Genomic DNA, 5764 nt, shown 5'->3' with positions numbered 1-5764 from the left:
ATGTAGCCCCCCCCCCCCCCCCCCCCCCCCCCCCGCACTCCCTGACACGAGAACCTCCCTCCAAAGGACCTGGAACTACAGGAACCCAATATGGGGCCTCCTGATCCTCCCCTGTCCCAGGGAGCCCAACCAACCACAAAGGTACCAGACAGAGGGTGATTGGATGCTGGGCCCCAAAGCAGGCCTCCTGTTCTAATTACTCCCAGACTCTGAAGAAGCAGGCACTGGATGCTGGCACCACCTGCTGGTAAGCTACTGGGAATTGCAATGATGGGTTATATCCTGAACCAGCTGGTCCCAGCACAGCCTCTTCCCAAGGCCTCAAGGGACCTCTTCAGGCCTGGTACTAAGCTAGGACCCTCTTCCAAAGCCCCTTCAGACGGTCTTGGCGTCAGAAGCATCCATCTTGGAAAATCAGTGCCAGCACGGATGCTGATTAGCTGTGTGAGGGGCAGGCTGTTCCCTCTCTGAACTTCAGTGTCCTGGGAGGATTCTGCTGAATCTGAGCAGAGCAACCAGAACCCTCCCTCAGAGCCTCTGCAGCTCATGGACTGGGGGCTCAGAAAGGCCTCAGGTGTGTCCAAAGAGAAGGCAGCAACAGCTGAAGCATCAACATACACAACATCACTGTAAGAAGTACCCCACACCACCCCAGCTCTGTTATCTTGGGCCATTGTCCTATTTGTTCAAAATGCACTAATGAGTTCTTTCTGGCACTGTTTGTTTGATGTCTGGTCATCACACTGCCTTGTTTCCCATCAGACTAGAAGAAGCACTTCATGAAGTCTAGGATTGTGTCTTTGTTTGCTGCTCTACTCCTGCTGCCCAGCATAGTACTTGGCACACAGTAGGTGCTCAGTGAGTAGTTATTCATGGAACTCTTGAGGCTGTACTTAACACATGTTCTTGATGCTGAGTCTAGTCTGGTGGAAAGTACGGGAGGGTGGTGAACAGACATCAAACACATGATGCCGGGAAGAATCCATTACTTTACATTTTGAAAGGAAAGCAAAGGGGTGGCAGGTGTGTGCACTTAGGAAAATGAGTTGCTCTGGGTAATTAGGGAGGATTAAGCTTTGCTTCTTTCTCCTTCCTAATGACTAGAATGGAGACATGAGAGCTGGAGCCTAGCAGCCATCTTGGGCCGTGAGACAGAGGCTTCTGGATAACAGGAACATATGGGTCCCTGACGACTTTTTTGTGAATTCATCCAATGCCCCTCTGTATTGTTTACTGCTAAAGATGTCAGTTTGAGGACTAAGGTGCACCTGACGCAAGCCATGGCATTTTCAATAATTTCATATGCATGCAAAGGTTGGGTGGTGAATAAGGAAGACTGTAGAAGAATTGATGCATTTGAGTTATGATGTTGGAAGAGAATATTGAATGTACCATAGACTGCCAAAAGAACAAACTAATCTGTGTTGGAATAAGTGCAGTCAGACTGCACCTTGGAAGCCAGGATGTCCAGATTTCATCTCTCATATTTGGGACATACATCAGAAGGGGCCAGTCACTGGAGAAGGGTATGTTTGGTAAAGTGGAGGTTTGAAGAAAAAGAGGTAGAACCCCAGTGAGATGGATTGGCACAGTGGCAGCATCAATGGGCTCAAACAGTAACGATTGTGAGGTTGGCCCAGGACCAGGCAGATCTTGTGTTCTATTGTGCATAGGGTTGCTATGAGTTGGTATCGGCTTGATGGCACCTAACAATAACAACATCTTCGATATGTGAAAGAGTAAACGACTTTTATCTTGCCTAAAACAGTGTTACTTTAGCTTCTGTGTCCTTGTCTTCAAAACGCTTACTAGAGTAATGAACATACTGCGCCTCATCAGACTGTAAGATCCGCATGAGCAGATGGAGTGCAGGACCAGAGCAGGGCTTTCGTCAGGAGTGACTTTCAGTAGCTCCTGTTGAATCTGCTGAACTCCGTGAGTCAGAGCCGACAGGAGACAGAGGGGTCACTGGACAGATAAACTGAGGGGTCATTGGACAGATTAACTGAGGTGGATGTAAATCTGAAGCAAAAAGTCTGAACTATTTCAAGAGATGTCTAGAGACAGAGCTAAAGAAAGGAGAGAGAAACCCAGCGACCAAGGCCAGGGGCTGGCAGAATAAGAGCTGAACTAAGGAGTGAACTGACCCCCAAAGGAAAAGAGCTAGAGGATTCCTCAGAACAGCTTCACCTGATCCTGACCTTGAGTGTTACATATAAGGAAGACCCGAGACACGGGCAGCAGAGACCCTGCTCTGTCATCCCTCTGTTACCTAGTCCCTAACTGCTTCACCTGGTCCTTTAGGTCACCTGCCTGACCTTTGAGGGCACTGGCATCTCCAACCCCCAAATAACTAGATGCTAGAAGTCAGAGCCCAGATAAGCAGGTTTTGTTCCCACCAGGTCCTTGAAGCAAAGGGCCAGAGTGCAGCCCTCTGGGAATACGGCCGAGTGAGGAGGCAAGGCTGCATCCCTCCCTGAACGGAGGCTACCACTGCTTCCCAAACATCTGTGCATCTCCAGGGTGATCCAACCCCAGGGAGAACACAGCAGAGGGAGGAGAGGACTTCCCCCAACTCCTAGAGCAGAGGCAGCTAAAGGGCCAGTGGACTAGGGGTGTCCCCATCTAGCCCCCCCACCAAAATAAGAAGGGTGAGTTTTTCCCTTTAGTTGTGCTGGTGCCCAACAATCTCTAAGCCTTGACTAAGAGCCAGGCCTGTGTCAGGATGAGGGGGTCAAACAGGAGCCAAGTACCTCCTCTACCCTCAAAAGGATGTGTGAGAGTGTGGAACCAAAAACCTAATCCATAGGGAGGAGCATCTTGCTAGAGGAAGACTCATCTGCACGCTTCAATACTGCCCAGGTGAGCTGGCGGGACCTGGACTCCTATTGGCTGTCTTCTCACTTCCCTTGCTAACAGCATTCAGATCTGAGTGACTTCATCAGAAGACAGCTGTCTAGGATGACCTGAACTCAAAACTGCAAAAGAAGCCTGTACTCTGAGGCAAAGAGGGTTACGAAACGTACCGTCACCGCAGTGTAAGTACCATAACCCATCCCCTAAACGCACTGCTCCTGAGGGTCTCGGAGATGGAGCAGCTCGTCCAATGCTTAGCCCACTGTACCACCAGGGGTCACTAAGTGGCCATTTGTTGTTGTTAAATGCTGCATTTACTATTTCTTTTTCTCAAGGGATTTCAAAAGCAAATTGCATTTCAAATGTTCTTGAAAATTGTTGTTGTTAACTGTGACGTCAGTTCTAACTCATAGTGACCCTGCAAAAGGTTTCCAAGGAGTGGCTGGTGGGTTTGAACTGCTGTCCTTGCAGTTAGAATCCAATGCTTATCCTACAGTGCCACAACAGGGTTCCTTGAATATTTGCTATTATTGTTCTTAAGAGCTGTAGAGTTGGTTCTGACTCATAGGGACCCTATATAGGGTTTCCAAGGAGTGGCTGGTGAGTTTGAGCTGCCAACCTCATGGTTCAAACTGAATTTGCAGTCCAGTGCTCAATTTTCCCTGGCAAGCACTGTAGAAGTGGCAGGTCACAAAAGACCATGCACATGTGCATGCAGGGAGGAGCCTTGGGTCTCACATTGCCCTAGAGGGCCCATCATCCCCATTTCTCAGATGAGGAAGACTAAGGAGTCACTTGTCCAAAGGCACACAAAAAGCTAGAGATCTGACTCCCCTTCTGCTCGTCACCTATGAAAAAGACAAGCTCCAGACAATGAGCAGGCACCAAGTCACCAGTGTCATGTGTATCAAAGGAGACCATTCAACGCTGGGCTCTGAATGAAGGCAGGCAAATGTGGTGAGCACGACCCTGAGCAGGGCTCTGCCTGGACACACTGCTCCCCACCTGGACAGAGCACAAGCTGAGAGAATGAGCAGGACTCTCCACTGGGGTTACAGTAAGCAGCAGCCACCCTCAATTAGATAACTAAATCCAGTACTTCTCAGTCCACTCCTGGACTGAAAGTTCACACACTGGAAGGGTGACTCAGAACCGGGCCCAGCGACCATGGAAGCAGATCCTCTTTTTGGGAGACCTCTCCCACTTCTCCCTCCCCAAACCAAGGGCTCTCTCCCTCATTCAGTTAGCCTAAGGCTAGAGGACCAGGCCCACTTGTGTTTAAATCTTGCATCTGCCATTTACAATTGAGATTCAGGTTCACCATATATGAAAAGGGGAACACACCTATTTTTCCTTGTTTGGGGGAAAATGAAATGAGACGTCTTATGAATGCCCCTGGCTCAGCTGAGGAAACCATAAAAAATGTGGAAATGGAATTGAGCCCTCTCCCATCAACAGAAACTCACTTGTTGCTATTATTGAAACACAAGGTTATCTGAAGCCCAGCTGCTTGAGAACTGGACCGTTTTGTGGACAGAGCACAGAGTGGCTGGCTGTGGCTGTGTGCCGTGGAGTCGGTTCCAACTCATAGTGACCCTCCCTGCACAGGGTTTCCAAAGCTGTAAATCTTTACAGGAGCAGAACACCTCATCTTTCTTCCGTGGAACAGCTGGTAGTTTCAAACTGCTGACCTTGCGGTTGGCAACCACTATGCTACCAAAGCTCCTCATAGCTCATAGTAGCTACCCAGATATCCCACCAGATGGCACCATGAAGCAACTTACCAGTTGAACACTGAGGTTGGCTAAGTGCAGGAGGAAATTTGTCCTACTGGTTAGCAGGATGACACTGGGAAACAGCCCAGACATCCTGGGCTAACTCACTACTTAAGGCGAACTGCTTGGGATCCACGGGTGAGTTACAATCCCTCCAGTGTCCTCAGCAGTGAAATCAAGATGGTAGTGACCCCAGTCATAAACTTCAAACTTGGTTGTTGTTGTGTGCTGTCGAGACCATTCCAACTCATATCCACCCAACAGGATGGCACAGAACTGCCCTACAGCGTTTCCTAAGCTATAAATCTTTATAGGAAGCAGATCAGCAGGTCTTTTCCCAGAGAATCTGCTGGTGAGTTTGAACCACCATCTTTAGCAGTTGAGCATATTAACCATTGTACCACCAGGACTCCTCCAGTTTCAAGCAACAATTCAGTGCCAGGGAGCCAGCCAGCTCTCATGCACTGTCTGGCTCTGACGATAGAGCTGCTGGGAAAAGAAGGAAGCAGCGTCATTTCTTCTCTAACAGCTGGAGCGGGAGCTCAGCGCTGCCTCACTTAACTGGTCCTCAGTGCCTGGGACCAGTTAGCCACTGCAGGCCATGGCCCAGAGCTGTGGTCCAAGGCTGCAGGGTCCACAGAGAAGGGTCTGCTGCAGTCACAGTCTTGCTTCCCACACACTCTGTGCCTCAGGCAATCCCCACCAGCTCTGAGAGGCAGCCAGGGTCCAGACCCCCATCCCTGCAGGCGACTCCAAAGTCACAATCCATAATGAGCAGAGCAGGGTCTACAAGCAGGTACCCTCTGATGCTGATGGGGGCTGTGGGGGTACAGTTCTCCTCTCATCTTCAGAGGCTCTGACACCTGCCCAGGATGTCTCCTTTCAGGGTTGAGGCTTTGGAAATGCAAGTGGATGCTAGAAAATGGCACAATTTTGTCCTGGAATGTGTGAACTCAGATTCACAATGCCTACAGGGGACCTGGTATAGCACTGTAAGATAAGCACTGGACTTCTAACCACAAAATCGGCAGTGCAAATCCAACAGCCACTCCTCAGAAACCCTATACAGGATTGGTATGAGTCAAGTCAGAACCAACTCCAAGGCACCTAACAACAACAAAGATATTTTATAT

The sequence above is a fragment of the Chrysochloris asiatica genome, unplaced genomic scaffold (genome assembly GCF_000296735.1).
Source record: "Chrysochloris asiatica unplaced genomic scaffold, ChrAsi1.0 scaffold00020, whole genome shotgun sequence".
NCBI classification, from domain to species: domain Eukaryota; kingdom Metazoa; phylum Chordata; class Mammalia; order Afrosoricida; family Chrysochloridae; genus Chrysochloris; species Chrysochloris asiatica.
Note: the sequence above shows the minus strand (reverse complement) of the source record.